Source organism: Cryptotermes secundus, unplaced genomic scaffold (assembly GCF_002891405.2).
Source record: "Cryptotermes secundus unplaced genomic scaffold, Csec_1.0 scaffold330, whole genome shotgun sequence".
Classification (NCBI taxonomy): domain Eukaryota; kingdom Metazoa; phylum Arthropoda; class Insecta; order Blattodea; family Kalotermitidae; genus Cryptotermes; species Cryptotermes secundus.
The window spans coordinates 3094295-3115559 of record NW_019734317.1 but is presented as its reverse complement, the minus strand read 5'-3'; positions in this window follow the sequence as shown (position 1 = coordinate 3115559).

The window sequence follows — 21265 nt, the reverse complement described above, 5'->3', positions numbered from 1 at the left end:
AAACCCGTGTCAGTGTAGTATATACAGATGTACGTGAATGGATTCGCGACACATGTTTATTATAACGCGCCCTGCGTGCTTTGTTAAAAAAAATTAAAACAAAACAATATTTCGATTGTCAGAAATACTGTACTGAAGCGTCATATTGTGTGTGTAGAACATATCTTTATGAGGAATAACCACAACAGCACATGCGACTACACTGTATATAAAACATGTTTCGGCCCTGTCTGGCCACCGTCAGCTAATACGTTTGTATGTTTGTACATTCATCTTTTTACTTCCCTGCTATTTCTGCCTATAGTGACCAATGCATTATATATGAGCGGGGTTGTACAGCATCACTGCCTAATTATCCTACGCAGAATGTATTCAAATTATTATTATTTTGCACTTCATGTTCTTCGAACGTGGTTCAATTCCACACAATCACATATCTTGTTACAACACACCAAAACAAGATCTCTATGCATAGAACAAAAGCAAGCAACAAAACTACACACACTTACAGGTTACGTGGAGAACATAACCTGAACGCCCACAGAACAAAAAGCAAAGAAAACTCAGAAGCAACGAACACATATAGGTTTGTGGTTCACAAGTGAACGACAGCAGATAGCCACACATGGGGAGACAGCCGAGACAGCAACATACAACACAATGTTCATAACACCAACTGTTTATCTATGTCCCTCTGTCTGTTTCTTTGTGATCCAATTAATTTTTTATTCGCAAGAAACGGAACGACGAACAGCATAAAGTGCTCAGTGACAATCATTTGAATGCAATTTATATAGGATAATTAGTCAGCCCCCCTCGTTGGTGTCCTCACCTTATCGTGGTGAGGGGGTTTGAGTATGCCAAGGACCCTGAGAGCTATACCAGCGGTAGCGTAGCTACTGGCAGGGCCTCCCTTGCTGGACAGGTCAAAGGGTAGGCATCAGACGAAGAGAGACACCAAAAAACCCAAAACTGGTGCCGGAAGCAGCGACTTGAAGCACAGAGCAAATGATGCTCGAGATGGTTCAAGTTCGTATAGCAACAGGCGTGACCAGAGTGGTTTGAACGGCTGTTGTACTGCGATGTGGAAAGCAAATGGAAAAACTACCACATTATCACTTTCCCTGGATAGTCTCTTTCCAAAAACAGAGATACCATGTATGCGACCAGAAGACGGGGAAACAGACGTAAGAAGATGCTGGATGACCTCGGGGACAGAAGAGGATATTTTTATTTGAAGGAGAAGGCTCTAGATCGCATTAAGTGGAGGAACTGTTTTGGATGAGACTGTGGACCTGTCGTATGAGAGATTACTGATGAAATGAATGAATTAGTCAGTAATAATATACAACCTCTCTCATATGAAATACACTGGCCAGTGTTGACAGAAATAGCAGGAAAGTAAAAACGTGAATGCGCAAATGTACTGCCGGACGACAGTCACAAAGAACCGAAACATGTTGTAATAGTGTAGTTACGTATACAGGCTATTACGCGGCAGGTGAACGTAACTTTATATTTCGAGTGCTTTAACCTACATTTACGTTGCAACAAAAAGTTATATTTTTTTTTGCTAGTGGGGTGGGACTAAGTCCCTTGTACTGCGACCACTTCTGGCCTATTGTACCAGCCCCAGATGATACGTGAGGGTGACTGGAGCAATTGGTGGAATGAAGATTGGCAGGGGAAACCGAAGTACTCGGAGAAAACCTGCCCCAATGCCACTTTGTCCACCACAAATCCCACTTGATCAGACCGGGGATCGAACCCGGGCCGCCGCGGTGGGAAGTCAGCGACTAACCGCTTGAGCTATGGCGCGGCCCAAAAGTTACATATATATATATATATATATATATATATATATCAGTCAAAATGTGTCTTGGTAATTTACAGCTATTTACAGCTACACTTGAAAGCAACGTGTCTACTGAAAGAGGGCTGTCCATCAAACCCGAAGAACCGTAGAGCGGTACCCTAAACTGCCAATCAAGCTTTGCGTAATGAATTACGTTCTGAAGGACTGAATTTTGTAGTGTGTAACCCATATAATATCTTTGTATGAATTTTAGCAATAAAATAGCTTTCAGGTTGCTGATTCGTCAGAAAGCAACAAAAAAAAAAAACGTCGAAGATGTTTGCAATAGGTACACATAACATGAAAGTGTTGTATCAGTAAAAGTATGGTATTAGTGTTACAGCACGGGGAACAATGTAACATGGAAATACATTTTGAGGGAGAGTACGACTTGGTTTTCTTTACGAGTATTTGCACAAATTTCGCTGGCCCGCGCCATCCTGGTTATATTTTCGCCACAGTTTTGATTTACTGAATGTGTTTACACTTACGGGTTCAAAGCTTAATTCTAAATCGGAGCTAGCTGGGAAAACCTATCAGGCAAGGAAGAATCCAGACTATTAAAAAGTGAAAATAGAAATTGTGAAGAAAAAACTCTCAAAATTATTATATCTAAAGCAATTTGGATTTAGAAGCAGTAAAACTAAAAGGCAAAGTTGTTCCCGTGCTTAACGAATTAAGCACTACGCCATGAAGTCATATGGAGGAATGGATATATAGAAGCAGTACAGAACTATAACAAAAATAGTCATAGAGGATGTATAGACTAACCTATTTAAGACATCCTTAAATAGCATTGGCCTTCCACATGTTGTGCATGCACTGGAGTTTCATTCAGAAGGAATTCCAGATCTATGAGTCTCCACATATATTGGGGGGGGGAGATTCCTTGAATAGTCAATAGGCCTCCGAATACACAGGACACAACATCCGTGCCAACAATCGAATTCGAACCCACAACCACAGCATTCGGACGGTGCAAGCTCTTATTGCTTACTTCGCACAAATATACGCCCCCCCCCACTCCGTTTAATAATATGAATACACGACTTCAAATCAGAGAGTGCGGCAGAAGGACGAAAGGGGCCCATTCATTTACTAATAAAACTGCCGGCCTACAGACTCGATCGATAGCAAGTTGTGTATTACGGAGCGACTGGCTGCAGCTGTACAAGGCTAGGACATAACTCGCAGGGTAAGTCAACATGCAGGCTTCCATGTCCGCGTTTTAACAGTTACTTTCACAAAGTACATAACATGACTGCATAATGGGGATACAGTATCCATCCACTCGCCCAAAGATCTCCAGAACCACGAAACCAGTACCAATATTATGTGGTACTCCACGAAAACTGTAACTGTAACATAAACTGCATTCAAATGCAGAATTCTGTCTTGTGGGATGTAACATCGTCTGGTCTGGTAGACGTTTCGGATGATCGTACTACCTCCATCTTCAGGGCCGAAGAATAAAAACAGCAAGAACTCGCCCAGTAGAAGGCGGAAGATTCCGAAATGTCAGCGGACTTCTATCAAATTGCACTGTAATAAATCCCAGAAGATAGTACTCTTCTCAATCGCCGTTGCAAGAACGTCAAATTCAGCACGTATTCAACTGGCTCGGGATGCGGGCCAGTAGCGTGCACTTGTGTACGTGGGCGGTAATGAGTATTCAGGTTTCATAAAAGGCGAGAAATTTCTAGACCTCGCGACAGATACTCACTTCCTAAGACTCAGTCTGCACAGTGGAGTCGGCATTTGTATGATAAGGTTGCATGCGAATTTTAATGTGTTAAAAACTAGAAAATTAAAAAGTAGAAAGATTTATGTTTCTAAGCAGGCAATCTCATATTGCTAATGAACGCCTCTGCTTATTAGCATTTATATTTCAAATTCATTTACCAAGGTTCTTATTAAAAATCGTCATTAGCGAAGAACAGTTGGTCATTGTCGTTATAATGCAAAATTGATTGCTTGAAAGTATATTCGTAATTACGAACACTTGGTATGTACAGACACACATGAATGGTGCGAAATTTTATATTGGATTCTGCACTACAAATATGCTGAGCCAGTCCAAACAAAGCGAACGGTTAACAGCAACACGATGAGGATTAGAGGGAAAAGAGGCAATAATGATGGCAGTAGGCTGCGATAATGCGGGAGGGAGGGGGAAGTCGGAACGATGAAAAATCAACTGAGAAGTTAACTATATTCTGCAACTAGTTTGACTAGTTTGACCAAAATAAGCAGAGTNTGAAAAATCAACTGAGAAGTTAACTATATTCTGCAACTAGTTTGACCAAAATACGCAGAGGTTTGCGTTCTAACCTCGCGACATATAGCATTAGAATTCGCAGTGATTACTTAAACAGCGAAGCCCGTCACAGTCGCCGCGTGGTCTAAGGCATGAACTGTCTTCGCCTGCTGGGATCGTGGGTTCGAATTCCACTCAAGGAATGGATGTTTATCTGCATTTATTCTGTCTGTAGTGTCCTGTGTAGGTAGAGGCCTTGCGACGGCTGATCGCCTATCCAAGGAATCCTACCGACTGTCTAAGATTAAAAAACTGAAGTGAAACGAAGCGTTTCATGGATGCCATGTGCTCCAAGTGGGGGCATCAGGAATAAAGATAGATAAGACTTAACAGCACCAAACTTTCTGTTTTGTAAGTGTAAGCCTGCATGCGGTATAGCCCCCGTTACAACACATAAGGAAGAACTATTTCGGCAACCTCGAGGAAGTGTTCAATACGCTTCCTGCAGAAACATTCAGATGACAACGGGAGGTATTGTAATGGATTCAGAACATCAACGACGCAGTGTGACGTCTGCAGAGATACTGCATAGCTCTCTAGAGAGCCAAGTCCCTCGTAAATACGAAGAAAGCAGTCACTGTAACCTAGTTACTGGAGCAGAAAAAGATATTCCCTTGCACATGAGCCCTGAAATCCTGCTACATAAACCTGAAAATATATGAGTATATTACTTCCAATCGTACTTTAGCAAACTATAGGCTAAACAGCAGATGATACGATTGAATACACGCCAGACTGAGTTCAAGAAATAATTAAAACAAAGCTTGTATGAAGACATAATTTCTTCTTCTTTTATATTTTCGGTGATAGGTGACAAGCAAAAGGTGAGAAACGACCGAAGCAAAAACAGACAAATTGTGGAAGTATGGTGACTCATTCCAGCCCATCTGTGCTTAGAAATGGAGATGGTTGGCTACCCACTGTCCTCTTACGGGGGCCAATTCGCGGGACAGTGGCTGCAAGGGTGACCATCGATAGAGTGTGCTCTTTTCCTCCAATTTGGAAGTCGGGGTGTACAATTCTCTTCATATTTCACGATTAGGCCCTATGTCTTGTTCCAATTCAGAATTAATTCTGTAAGTGATAATTTTTAGACATTTTGTAGGACACCTTGTACGGGTAACAGGCCCATCGCAAGGCCCCGCCTACTCACGGTAACATAAGTATATCAAGTTACAAGGTCTCATAATTGATAAGTATATTAAGGCCGTGCCATAGCTCAGGTGGTTAGTCGCTGGCATTCCCACCGCGGCGGACCGGGTTCCAGCCCGGGTCAGGTCATGTGAGATTTGTGGTGGACAAAGTGGCATTGGGGCAAGTTTTCTCCGATTACTTCGGTTTCCCCTGCCATTCTTCATTCCACCAGTTGCTCCACAGTCACCATCATCTATCATCTGTGGCTGGCATAATAGGTCAGTATTGGCCGTAGTACCAAGTGGGCTGATTCTCATCCCACTAAGAATAATAATAAAAAATAATAAAACGTATATTTATTAGCTGTTTGATACATGCTAACGAATAATACTATTAATTAACAAATATCATCAAAACTATCACATTAAATAGCTTACAGATCTTTAACCACGCCTTGAATGCATGTGGAGACATGAAGGTAAAAGCTACAATCAGCATGGGACCAGAACAGCTATGTTTTCGGTACGGGCATATTACCGTTAGAATTTGCTCAACGAAATACCCAATCACGCGTTTTGGTACCTACCAGCAACGAAGAGCCTTCGATTCCTGCTACCACAGTGTTAGTTTGTTTACCATCTGCATTACATCTCTTGGCAATAAACAGATGTCTATTGGCTTGAACAAGAAACACCTTCTAGAGAAACCCAAGGTCTCATGATTCTATAAGATAAGCCCATTATCATGCCATATTCTGGGACTACGCAGTATGTATCACAATTTCTTTCTCAAAAATCTATTTCATTATTATACTCCTACAATTCTATAGGTATTTTAGAGTAAACTGATCAATACAAAATGCAATCATACACAGAACAGGTTCGGATAAGGCCAAGGCCGGTCAGCAGAACCGGATTTGCTTTCACGCAACATTCCAGCCAGCACAGTCGTGCAAAACCCACAGCGTCCTTGTTTAATTAATTTCACTGCGTTAAGCTAATTGCACTATTACACGCAGTTTCTCGACCTTGACCCCGCTGTGACACTAAGCCGTATCTGAAAACTCCACTGAACTACATGTGGAAGTATCCAATTCGAATCCAAGGCGCGGATCGCATATTCCGACTAAAGGTCTACCAGAGGAATGGGTTTACTCCTTCCCATTCATCATTCACAACCAGCCACACGCACGAAATTCGATCACAGCATCTCACACAGCTATTCCAGAGATAGAAACGCACACGTCCCTTTAATTGTAACAGATCAATTGGCTCTCTGGAATGTAACAGTAGCCCGCCTTGTATAAATCCAGACGGTTCATTACCGCCCGTTTCTCGTCCTTATCATGGTATGGATGAATCTGGTCCAAAGTCTCACATCCTATTTCTTTAAACCCATTATTATTATTATTATTATTATTATTATTATTATTATTATTATTATCTTTACCATCCGCCAACACTTAGCTCTCCCAAATAGTCTCTTTACACCAAGTTCTCAGAGCAAAATCTGGTGTTTCATGCCTCTACCATGCAAGCCACATATGATATGCCTCGTTATGTAACTTTCTCCGTCCCTTGCTACTTCCTCCCTACGCGCACATTCTTCCTGGAGCCTGCAAACACAGGGACACACGGAAGCCGGTGTGTCTCGAGAACTAGACTGAACTGCAAGGAGTTCAGTTCCTGCTTGCTGGAAACACAATGAGTGACGTGAACAGAAGGAAAGAACGTCGTCTTACTCTGCAACGCACAACAGGAATTGCCAAGTGTAAATCTTCGCCTTCTCTATTCTAATTTGTAACAATTATAATATGAAGATAATTCTGTCACTTGGCGATCCAATTCATGGTTCATAATTTATTCGACCACACTTCGTCAACTGTACAGCTTCTGCAGAGTTCGATGTTGGATTATTCTGGGTACAAATTCTGAAACCAAATGATCATAACATGTTTCAATCTATGACTATTCAACTATTTGCTTGTGGAAGCTGAGGAAACTCGAACCCGGATATGTTGGATTCTACACGATACTTTTCTTAGAATAAAAAAAGGAAATCATGAAACAAGTCAAATAACAGAGCAGATGTATGAATATACGGTTCAGCCCTTTAAGGCAGGGTGTTTCTAAATGTACCACTTGCTATAATATCAAAAATCTCCAAATTCTTCCCAGGCTGTATCTTCTAGTTTCGTCTGGTTCCAAGAATAAACAGCGTTTACTTCCCAAGTTGGCACTAAGAAAATCGTGATTCATGGGTTAACTGCTTTTCTGTCACTAGAACAGTGATTTGTGATTAGCTGTTAAGTCGTTTAGAATTTCGCGACTGTTTTATTAGAATCACCATCTGATTTCCACGTGACAATGGACATCGAGCACATATCCCTGATTTCCCCGAAGGGCCTACGGGAAAGCATCTGATGCCAAGGACATATAATGAATTATATGCGAAAAATGCGACCGCATGTGTTAGGGCCACCAGCAGGTGGCAGATCCCTGCACTACGAAGTAGAGATAGACTTTCTTAACGAGAACCTAATGTTAGATTGTTAATAATATCATGCATTACGCAGCGACGGCCATTTTGACGAAGCTCATCTGCGCACTACGTTATGCGCAGTGCAAGCAGTAAACAACATGGCGTTCAGTGCAGAGAAGCGCATTTCTTGGTGGAGCGTACCTCAAAACTGAATTCACAGCCACCGATTTGGATGTCCAGCATTAGCAGACTGTGTGATGTGCAAGTCTGTGAAAAAGTTCGAGCAGACGGGAAATATGAACATGTCGGATTGTGTTCGCCGGTACACTGCTATAGAGACTGTACAGCAGAGGTCACTGAGAAACATAGCGAAAGTCCGCACAAGGTACTGAGCAAACTTGCACAACAAACCGGAATATCTACAGAAGTTCTGCGAACACACTGTAACTGTTTTCTTACAAATTTAATTTTATTTAGCAGCTGTTACCACCGGACTACGAACGATATAATTACTGAGTGGTTTCTTGCGAAGGTGGAGGATGGCACTCGCATTTTAGATATAACTTTTGTTTCTATAAGCGTGGTTCCTTGTCTTCGCTCGCTCGGACGCTGAAATCGTGGCTTCGAATCCCATTTAGGCATGGATGGTTCGTCTGTGTATGCGTTTATTCTGTGTTTCTGTTATCCTGTGTTTACGTAGATGCATTGCGACGGGGAGATCACTCATCCAAGGAGTTCTAACGTCTCTGAAAAATGATTACGGAACTGAAAAAGAGGACAGGGCCCTGAATGGGCTGGAAGAGCCATTGTGAAAAAGAAATAAGTGCACTTTCATCTTACAGGTTATGAGAACTGTCACAGTACTACAAAATGGTTGACCAGGAATCTCCATGCTGTCCATAAAATCTCCCTTTCACCTCGTCAAGACTGGAACGTGGTGTGCCGTGACGCCTTGTAGGATCGCTGAGCCCATCTTCCTCGGAAACACCAATAACTCAAAGCTTTACAATGACACAGTACTTGACTTCTTCGAGCACCTTCCTAAGCAGAAAACAGCGCAACCTGTCATACAGCACGGGCGAATATGCGCGAAGTATCCACGCTGTTCGGAGATCGATTCATTTCAAAATGATGGTCGTCCCCACGCCCACTGAATGTAGCCACTATTTTTTTATATAGGACCTTATTAAATACAGTGTCTGGCACAATAATTCAGGTAATCTGGACGAACTGAAAACCTCTATATCCGACTCTGTAGACACTTCGCTCATGGCGCTGCAAGCAGAGTCTACGAACTTGTTTCTTAGTGTTCGGTTATGCATGCAACATTTTCAAACCTTCCTATAACAAGACGTTTTGTGAACACCTTTCTCAAGTTCTCGTTTAAAGAAATCATCATACAATGCGAATGATTTTCGCCAGGATGGGCCTAGCCTTCGAATACATGACGTTACTAACATCTCTATCATTGGGTTCTCATTAAAACACCCTGTATGAATATAAGAAGACATTTGGCACAATGATATTCCTAGAAGAAAAAGAATTATATTTTATACATGCAGAGGGTTTAGAGGCAATAATAATGAGAAAACTTCTGCTTTCTGAGAAGAAAGATTAAACGTAATTCCTGCACGCCAAACTTACAATCGCAGATTATGGTAAAAGGCAGAGAACAAAATGAATGAATAATTTATACATTGATACAGATATAACGTGTATGCCCTCAGCTGCTATGTACAACTACAGGTGCGGTACTTTCTGTGAACGTCCAGCATTAGTGACAAATCTCAGCACGGAGATGTCAGAGGTTTACAGCTCATATAATGTTATTGTCTCTGCAGTAAGAAAGAGGCAGGACAAGCAGACGGCATGTGCAGTCCGCTTCCAAAATACACGCAGTCTGCAAATACATTAGCTAACCTTACGAATGGAGCCTACACTCCTTTGTTTAATATTCCGACGGCGATGGGTGGGCTAAAACTGGTGACTAGCATTTCAGTTTCACATCCAACGCATACGAGACACAACACTTCTCCCAAACGCGAGGAACAGAAGCGAGGAGCAAAAGCTATCATATATCTACAGAGCCAGCAAAACACATACTGTATCAGTACAAGACCAGGAAGAACCCCAAACAAATAGATCAGCAGAAGACACATCTACACAGAACTTAACTTTAATGATTTAACGTTTTAACAATTAATATTTAATACTAAAAGTGAAAACGCCCTTCATATATAACGGCATTACATACTACCAAAAAATATCAGTATTCCGATATGTAAATACTGCCCAATGTAGGAACTAGCAGCCGAATACCTGATGATAATTCAGTCAGCCAAAACGTGCAAGAAACGTGTGTGTGGTGTGAACATACTCCCTGCCGTGGTGAAGGAATAAAGTAAAGAAATTTACGCATACATTATGAGACTACTAACATGAGAATCACAAGGCCATCATCACTTGAGGACGGGAAAAGTTACGCTCCTAAAGTGTCCCATATACATTATAAAAAATATCTCAAATATGGACAACCCCAACGTGACATTTGTACACCTTTAACGGGTCAGCTACTGTCATAAAACTTTAGGTAACCGAATGATGACTTAGCCAGTTGTCAAGCTATGCGTTTCCCCTTACTTTGGGGTCTCGGGTTCTGCATGACACTGACAAGGGCTACATATGGACATATGGCACATCAGCATTGCATTTGTATTTGTCTGTCGCACATAGCCCATGTGGACCCATAACAACAGTTCACTGGACAGGTACACATTCGGATCGAGACAATGTGCAACAGAAGGCAATAACTGAGAAACGAAAAGTCAGTTTTGCAGAACTCCGACTTCAAGAGGGGATATCTTGCAAGAATATGAAGAAACTTTCACAGCAGTGTGTTTATATACCGAGGCAGCTAATAATACACAAGCTCCACAACGTAGCCAGAAGGCACTAGATTCTAAATTCACTAAAATACGTATTTTCCTGAATACACAAACTGCATTATTTACCTTGCAAGAGTTCTGCATGGAAGTCTGATCTGAAACCCAGGCAACAAATTCGCTGTAGCTTACTGGCCAACACTGGCCTTCATAAACATATTTGTCTGAAATTGTTTTCTACTGATGACAGATGACTGATTAATTGAAAATTATCTGGAAGGAAGTAGTTAGTAGCTTAACCGAGTTACGAGGGAGAGTCAGTAAACATGTCACAAATGGAAGTAAACAACTGTAATGGATGTAACAGGGTTTCTATGTGTATCACTAGGTATCAGCACGGTCCACCCTCCTGAAAGTCTAGGTAGCAGACGTGCAGGCGCATATTAAGAGGCTGATTTCATAGTCAAAATGGCAACCGTGCTTGAGGACTATCATACTGAAGAGCAGAGTTCTGTTGCAGTGCAAACGATATTCATAAAGAATTGTTCCCCGTTTAAGGTTGGAAGTGTCTGTCACGTAAACTGGTTCACAGCTGGGTCGAGAAATTATCTTAAAGACATTCGAAAGTTGCAGATTATGCCCGACCGGGTCACCCTGTTGATTGCGACAAGAGCAACTGTGCAACAAACGGAAGAGTCGATTCGAGCTGGCAGGAGAACAACGTTAGACAGTGTAGCAACAGGGTGTTCCGATGGCTTAGCATACAGCATAATGCATGATCGTTTGATGTTTCGGAAAATGTGAATACCCAGAGAACTGAAGGATTGAAGATAAATTAGCTGAGTGGATCTGTCCTTGCAACATCTCTTACTGTATGCAGATGGACGAGAAGAAATGCTTAACAGGATTGTTACTGGGGACGTATCATGGATGCATCAGTACCAACCCGAATCAAAGCGTGCTTAAATGAAATGGGAACACCCTACTTCATCTTCAACCAAGAAGTTTAAGGTTACGCCATCAGCTGGGAAGGTTATGCTTACCGAGTTTTGGGATTCTCAGGGAGTACTGTTAGCCGATTTTCAGAAGCGCGGTTAAAATGTGAATTCTGCGATACTGAAAAGTTCTGTTGAAGCTTCGAGATGCAACTCGCAGAAAACGTACAGGTCAACTGGCAAAAGTGGCACTGCTTCGTCACGAAAATGCCTGACCACATACAGCCCGAGCAACTAACTACAGTGGGAACGTCGTGAACATATGCCTTACAACCCAGACTTGGTCCCTAGTGACTTCCATCTGTTTGGTCCGATAAAAATCCCCTTGGTGGCAAACGTTTCACTGATGACGAAGAGGTTGAAACGGAGGTGCGGAAGTGGCTGAGACAACAGTAAAATCACTTCTATGCTGGGCGGTGGGTCAAGTGTGCCGATGTTGGTGGAGATATGTCAAGAAATAAATCTTCTTCCCAGGTTCGAATATCACATCATTAAAGTTTTACATCCATCTGTGACTTCCGTCGTACTATTCCACCATTTTTCTGGAGGGACTGGGAACAAACAACAAAAACCTCAGTCAGGATAAGTGTCCTGGCCGAGATTCGAACCGCGAAACTATCAACGGCTATACCAATTAATCTGGTCGAAATTCTTCCCGATTCTCCACATTCTCGCAATAGAAAAGAAGGGATACCACTTTAAAATAGGCCACGATCGATCCTTCCAGATGCATTCGCAATTATACAACTACAGATCAATCAAAACCGTGCTTGTATTGTTCCCAGACTGGTATTCTGGAAGTACCCCATTTCGAGTATAGGATAGTGGAAACTAAGTGGGTTCTTCGTCGTTGTTCTGTCTCCTAGAGTGAATTCCGAGACACTGCTTTCAATCTGAAACAACGAAGCTCTCAAGTAAGCTAATAATAACAATGCAGAACCTCAGTGTGGCTTACGTCCTAACATTTTTCTCATACAGAGCTGTGTTTTGGGGGGGGGGGGCTCACTCTAAAAGCCAGAAGTGAAAGTCAAACATTGGCAGGAATGGGACAGTTAAATCAGAACGGTTCCAAGTCACTGAACTGCAGCCATGTAAGAATCTCATTCTCTCAGTATTTCGATTCGATTTCTTTCTTAAGCAAGCCTCGTGCAAACCAAATGTGAGGAACAGAATTAGTTGAAAATTAATTTTACAGTATACATAAAAAGAATAAATCCATTCCTTAAAACTTTCTCTTCCAGACGCCGTAGAAACGCATTTATCTGCCTTAACAATTACACTTCCGGCCTCAAAACGTGAGCTCTAATCCAGCTGTTGGCTGGGATATTTGTTCTCATTTTTCAATGTTGTCTCGTAATGATAAATGTCTTGTGACGGGCCGATCCCTCACGCAGAAATTAGCATTTTAGTCAAAAAGAAAAGAAAAAGGTCCATTCACACGAAATATCTGCAAGACAAAATAATCAGTGGCCGAGGCAGTCAAGAATATTGTGCGTTTCATGCGAACTGCGTTCACAAGAGACAGTAAAAAGAGCCTCCTTTCCAACAGGAACCACGTACAGGAGGCAAAGCGGCTGGCGCGTGAGGACAGTGTCCTCCATCTAGTGCAGACCTACATTTAGCCTTTCTCTCTCACATGTTAAGGGCATGGTGGCCACTGATTGGCCTATGGTAGCCTGCCCTGGGTCATTATGATGATGGAGAATTTGTTGGAATGAAGATTGGCAGGGGAAACCGAAGTACTCGGAGAAAACCGGTGCCGTCGCGGTGGGAAGCCAGCGACTAACTGCTTCAGCTACGGCGCGGCCAGGAGTCTTACTGTGAGAGTATAGAATACAAACCGTAAGTGTCTGGAAACAAATTCAGGGGAAAAAATTAGGACATGAGAGAGATGAAATATGAGATCAGTTTAGGACATTACACAGCGAAGCCGGTCAGTAACTTATAATTCACCAAGTATTATCAAGGCAGTGAAATGTAGTACGACAGGATTGGCTGGGCGCCTGGCTATAAAGTAGATACAAAGCTGCGCATAGACGAGTGGGGAAAACAATACAAAAGTAGTAGTAGCAGCAGCAGCAGCAGTAGCAGTAGTAGTAGTAGTAGTAGTAGTACTGGTGGTAGTAATAGTACTAGTAGTTGTGGTCGTGATGTTAGTGGTGGTGGTGGTTGTTGTAGTAGTAGCAGCAGCAGTAGTGGCGATAGTAGTAGTAGTAGTGATGTTAGTGGTGGCGGCGGTTGTGGTGGTAGTAGTAACAGTAGTAGTAGCAGAAGCAGCAGTGGTACTGGTGGTAGTAGTAGTAGTGGTAGAAGAGGAAGAAAAAATAGAAATGGGAAGATAACATATTGGATATCAGTGAGAAGGTTCTGAAGATGGAATACGGATGGAACTGGCTGTGGTCCATGTCCAGTGGCAGGCTCGTCTGTATTAGCAGAGTTTAATCTTCAGATTCTGCTATCACGAGATTAAATTGCACTGTTCAACGAACTTCCTAACTGGTTAAGCCACTCTCGCACTCAAGAACGGCTGGTCTGTGGTGAAGTGAAGAGCCGAGTGGGGCAATAAAAGCACCATGGCAAGAAGGTATTCGATTTAAATGGTTTTTCGGATATGTTGAGGGTACGGGTAATATTAAGGCCAGCCGCGAGGAGACACTTCTGTTGCAGCTTTCACACTACTGCGCGGTCCTGCGACAGTTATCTGAGTGACTTATTAAAAGAAACAGAAAATTCACCTGCTTTCAATTGAGCAGCAACAAGAAACAGCTATATCTCGCTCAACTGGCGGGAAGAAAAGTCTGACCAACGAATTCATTTTGGTCATCAGAAAATGACCTATTCAAAACCAACACTGTAGAATCATTATTTCTCGGAAGGAAATCACATTGTACGCGGCTTTGAACTACATTTCTTCATATTCTAATCATACAGCACACGAACATTACGCTGATTAGCTAACTAAATGTGTCTTGATTTATTTAATGTACAGACCACACAGTCAAGAGGCATTAATTCAAATGGTAACATGGAATTCTGTCTGCGCTGATGTGTTAATCCCATGTACGAAAACATAAGCAACATAAAGAAAGATACGGGAACACTATTAAGCGCTAGTAAGGAAGCTTGTGTAAAAATAAATGCAGAGATGGATAAGTGCATATCGTTACTACAATGCAGGACAAATCCATAATACTGTGACGCAGAGACCCAGTGCTAAGCAACGCCCGCAGAAACACACGCGGCCAAGAATAAAGGAGCTGTGTTTCCTGTGCTGTGTGGTCCGTGCCGCGACTATATAAGAGAGGACGAGAATGAGAAGTCAGTTAGGCGCACATGGCTGTCCAGTTCCCATACGTGTATAACTATATAACGAAATTATGCAGGCAACAAGAAGTCATTCTAAATCACGGAAATGAAAATGTTCGCAATACTGGACAGGGCGAAGCCCGATACAGAAAGTATAAAAGCCTTAAACTTGGCGGCGGTCAAGCATGGGACCGTTCAAGTGACTAGACTGCCGTTGTTGGGGAAGCTGCTAGGTATAGTGCATTATCTGCTGTACTGAGCCCGAACTGACAGAGGCGATATATATTATACGTGCATACATTTGTTACCATGCATAACATGCAAAATGTAAATATCTTGTACATAATGGCAACTGACATAGTACTGTGGCCAATCACTCTGACAAAAGACAGACCCGTCCTTTCGTCAGAGAGGGCGCCCCACAATGACAAAACAGTAACTGTTAAAGAGTAACTAATATCTGATCATAGCCCTAAACAGAGTTCGACACCAAGACTGTCTAACTGATTGACTGACTGACTGTCAGTCGCAATGTGACTTTTACTTTTCAGAAGTCAGTTCAGTTGTCAGTAGAGACAGCCACGGGAAGTTGTTTCCTGAAGAAGAATTAGAAGTCAGCCTGTGAAAACTTAGTGTGTGATTATAAGATTTAGTCACAGTGCGACTGTTTTAATTCCGTTACCAGGATACGACAAGGGAAGACTTAGAATCCTAATGCGTGTGTAACTGTGAACTGCAAATTGTGTAAATCAGCGATAGCGCTTATTGATTGTAGTTGACTGTATAAGGTGTTAATAAATCTATTCGCCAATCAAAGGCCGTCTACAGTCACTAATACACGTGAGAATACGAACGTAGCTAACAAATCCTTCGGAAGTGTACAAAAATTAAATACTTAGGAATGACAGTAACAAATCAATATTATGTAAGATTTGAGGCTTTCACGGCGGTGACTATGAAGAAAGCAGTCTTCTGGGATTTGGCACCGTGTATATGTGGTGTTAACCGAAGTTTCGGAGGAACGTATCGCCTCCATCTTCAGGGTATAAGAAAAAATATAAGAAATCTGCAAGCGAAGAGACCGTGAGAACCGGTAAAAGCACCCTGAAGATGGAGGCGATACGTTCCTCCGAAACGTCGGTTAACACCACATATACACGGTGCCAAATCCCAGAAGACTGCTTTCTTCAAATCAAGATTAGCCTATATTTACGATGAAAATTAATATCAGTTCAGAATCTTTTATCTTTCCGTCTATTATAATAGACGGAAAGATAAAAGATTCTGAACTGATATTAATTTAGAAAAGAAATAGTTGCAGATTTTTAGATAATTATCTAAAAATCTGCAACTATTTCTTTTCTAAGCGTCAGAGACAAAATTTTTCATATCCATACAAAACTAAAGGTACAATTATAATTTTGTATCAGAAATTGTATATGAAGATAGCGGCAGTAACCATTTCCTTCCATTTCTGAAGATCTTTAACAATATGACTTGTACATTATCCAGCGGATTCACAAGCAGGCCGTTTCACTCATAAACTCCGGAACATCAAACGATATGGAAACAGTAATAAAATTAGCAACAGTCAGAGAAAGTGCTGCGAGCCTCATGGCGAGATCACATTCATCCCTTGGTATAAATTGTTATGGGACTCTGGGATCGTTAGTAAGTCTCGTAGTAAGAACTTTCCTATGTAAAACGTGAGCGAATTTCTGAAATGACAAACAATAAACACGGGAATGAATTAGGGTGGCAGGGGACATCTAAAAAGCTCCATAAGGACGTCCTGATTGGCTCCAAATCAAAATACGACTCTCTTGCTAAAGGGGCTCTGTCGCGGCACGTCGGACACTGAAAGCATACGTTTCTGCTGTGAATTCTGGTATATGTCTACTCAACTGAAGAGAGCTAACGAACCAAACATTCATTCTGACATTTCACACTACAGCAGTGGTTGTTACTACTGAGTATCTCAGTATCTCACTTAATAAGCAAAGTGAATCGAGAAAATCTACAGTAGTTCGAGGTACCTGAAACTTTCGTTTTAACTTTGATAACTATTCTTCAATTCTTATCTAATATATGGAAGGTGTACTAGTGAAATTACTATATCCAGGATTGCCATGGCAAAAGCTGCATTTAGCAAGAAGAAGACTCTTTTTACCAGCAAACTGGACTTAAATTTGAGGAAAATAGTGAAATGCTACATTTGGAGCATATGGGGCTGAAACATGGACACTTAGGGCAGTAGATCAGAAACATCTGGAAAGTTTCGAAATGTGGAGTTGGAGAAGGATGGAGAAGATCAGTTGGACCGATTATGTGAGAAATGAAGAAGTGTTAATTAGAGTCAGTGAGCAGAGGAATATCCTACACGAAATAAGAAAACGGAAGGCTAATTGGATTGGTCACGTTTTACGTAGAAACCGCCTTCTAAAAGAAGTTATTGAAGGAAAGATAGAGGGGCGGATAGAAGTGACAAGAAGACGAGGAAGAAGACGTAAGAAGATGCTGGATGACCTTGGGGACAGAAGAGGATACTGTCATTTGAAGGAGAAAGCTCTAGATCGCATTAAGTGGAGGAATTGTTTTGGAAGAGACGGTGGACCTGTCTTCTGACAGCTTACTGATGATGATGATGATGATGATGTTTAACATGTGAAATATAAGAGAGATGAAGAATACCGTCTTCTGGAATGTGGCGCTGTGTAGATATTGTGTTAACAGACGTTTCGGAGGAACGTCGGTTAATACAATATCTACACGGCGCCACTTACCAAACGACGGTATTCTTCAGTCACAGCCGTGAAAACCTCAAGAGACATGGCTACAGCACCGTTACAGGCCTATCACTTGGTGCTTTTGGATTCTTTAAGCTATAAAGGCTGATCATTAAGATTCTGATGTCACATGGGTTTTGCCAAGAGACAACTGCTCTATTGTCCGATACCACCAGCGAAGCGAATGGGAAGAACTAATACGCAGAACTTATTATGAACGTAGGAAGCGCCACAAATGTGTTACTAACGAATTAAGGATTAACGGCGCTGGCCAATTGGAGTAAGTTCAGTGGCAGAATCGGGAGGTCGCATACAGAACAAATTCGGTACACAGTCATATTCCGCGAAGTCTGTAGACTACCACAATGCTATACACAAGACAGTAACTAACAGTGCGGTAGCAGAGGCGCAGGATCAAAAGCTTTGATGTCGAAGCTTCTGTGTATGCCAAGTGGCCGCTATGATGAGGTTCCCCCACCACAATTCTACATATATTCCTTGTCTCTCATCATCCTTGCTGCATGGTCCTCCCCAGACTTCAACATTTCGGTACCCTGACGGCAGTAGATGCTGTGTCATGGGTTCGTCGCCGGCTTCCCACCGCGTCGGCCCTGGCTGGATCCAATTCTGGGACTTGTAGACAAAGTAACAATGGGGTACGTTTTCTTCAAGTACTTCGGTTTCCCCTGCCAATTCTCATTCCACACATTCCTCCGTATTCATCTATCACCCGAGGACGGTGCAACAGTCTCAACAGTGACCGACGGAGCAAATGAACTCAGTCTCACCCTATCCCACGACACATAAAAAATTGTAGTACGTGACCTGCTTACCACTATACTTCTCATACGATAGGCTACCACAAACTGCTAACTCGCTTCACGTTTATGAGGTTTAATATTTTCCTGAGCATGTTGTTTTCAGACACTTTTAATTTTTGATCTCCCCTCGAACGGAGAAACTACATTTCTCACCAGTACTTAATAACTGGCAAGAACTTCATTTGTTTCATTCTGGACCGTCACACTAACAATTACATGTAAGGGTACTAAGTTATCAAGTAGTAAAAACTTAAATAGTCACACTGGACGGAGTTGTTTTGTCTTTGTAACTGACAAGAATATTGTTTTGTACCAACTGATCATCACTTTGTAAGGTGTATAGGGCAGCAACAATATCAGAACCGCGAAATAACAATCATTTCCAGAATGCATTCTTCTAATTCCACTGCTTGCAGAGAAGCTCACATCCGTCGAGCTCTGCCTCTTACGGAACCCGAAGATTCACAGCCGCTGTCTGGAGGGTCTCGAGTGAGTGAACAAAGAACTGAACACCAGTCCTCAAGACTTACCTAAAATGAGACGCAGAATGCTGGCGGTGAGGCAAGGCAGTTCTGAGGTAACGGCCATTGGGGTGAGTGCGCTGGAGTGTTAGTGCAGGCTGAGGTCAGGTCAGGGCATCTGCATGAGACAGCTCAGTCAGGGGTGTCCCAGCCGGTCTCCGTCTGACCTCCAGCCACTGTGGAGGACGTCACCGCTGCCGCCGAACTCTTATCGCGGAAGAATAGGTTACAGTTTCTCAGCACTCTAATCACCATCTTCACAAATTGCTCCTAGTCCATTGTCTTAACTCTATTTCTTTCACATATGAGTTTACACAGTCTAACGACTGGCACAAAGCTTTAAGTATATTTTATTCAAAGTCACTACCATCATGAGAAAATGGCATCCCTTTGTCTTAATGCACATACAAGGTCATTCTGAAAGAAAGAAAATCTGGCGTCAGTAAAAAGATCGCAAAAGTGCGTATGCTGACGCCTGTATCATACTCATGCAGTATGGAACGCGATAAAACTTAATCACTTCACTGATAGCTCCCAACACTAGTGCAGTTCAGGGGTTTCTCTGAAACGGCTCCTTCGTTAACAGAGTCGAATACACTCTGTGAACGCCACGAAAGACGAGCATCAAAAACTGGTATTGAATAATACAAAGCGCCTGATCAAGTGCATGATATACGGAATGTCCGGATGGAAGGTATCCAAAATAAAAAATGTATATCTCGGAAACTAATTGTCATAGATGTATCCGGGTTATATCATCGGAAAGGAAAACCCTGAAAGTTTTTTTTTTTCAAACCGGCTTACGCGCATGTTAGGAATCACCTGGACAGAGAGATGGCTGGGATATGAATTGGCAGAGGTTATCATCGGAAAGGAAAACCCTGACCGGCTTACGCGCATGTTAGGAATCACCTGGACAGAGAGATGGCTGGGATATGAATTGGCAGAGGTGGACCAATCGCTTAGCCTCCTAGGTCGCCAGATTTAACCCCAGTGGATTTTTTATTGTCGGTTTATGTGAAGAACACTGTCTACCAGGTTAAGATAACGACTTTCAACACCTGAAAGCCCGCACAAGGGACGCTGTGACTATGGTAAAACCAAACAAGCTTCAAGCCTGGATATTTGTCGTGTCACCAAGGGAGACCACAGTTAAATTTATTGAGAAAGTCATATACGCAGAAAAAAACTTTGATAGTTTCCCTTTGTAATGGTGTAACCCAGTAATGTATATAATAAATTTTTTTCCTGAGATATAATTATTTTATTTTGGATACCTTTCATCCGGACACTGTATTATGGTGCATGTGGAATGAGACAAACAGATTTGAACTAGAGTCACAATACGCACAAGAAAATAGTTAAGTCGCATGTAAAAATGGGACAGGAACGGGACAAACTAAGAATAAAAGGAGACGAAAAAATAAAAGCAGAAAAGAAACACACGAACAATGAAAGAAAAACATATTTCTGTAATAATTAATAAGTATAAAGTAAAGATAAAATTGTCCGTATGTTTAACTAATTAATCACTACGCCATGAAGACGCATGGGAAAGTTTATGTATAGATTCACATTTTCCTGACCTCGGAACTTGTTGGAGGTGAATGGTCAGCTTCACGCCCCGGGGAAAGAGCCCTAGGTATCCACTGGATACGGGAGGTAGGGTGGACACCACAGCGAGGCCGGACTACGTGGAGAAAATAAAATTCTTGCACCTACAGGGACTCGGACTCCGACCCCTTGTCGTCCAGGTCGTCGTCAGTCGTTATAACAACTGCGCTATCCCGACTCCAATTAATAATTATATTTCATAAGTGGAAGCTCGAAACTTCCATGTCAAATAAAATTTAAAAATCGTTTAATTGTAATTTCTGCAAATAATTGTAAGAGGGTAAGCCTATAAAAGTACATGAATATCTTGTTTCAGAACTACAGAAATATGATTTCTGTGCTTAATGGATCACCAGCCTGGATTTAATTTCGCAGTCTCGATTTAAAGCATTTCGTATTTAGATTTTCAAACTACGTAAACGTTGACCAGATTCTCAACTCACCCATCCAGGACCAAGAACACCCAAAACGTCTCAACCCAAAAGAAATAAGGGAAGAAATTCACAGGCTAAATAAAAAAAGACGCCAGGAAGTTGATCTCATCACAGCCACA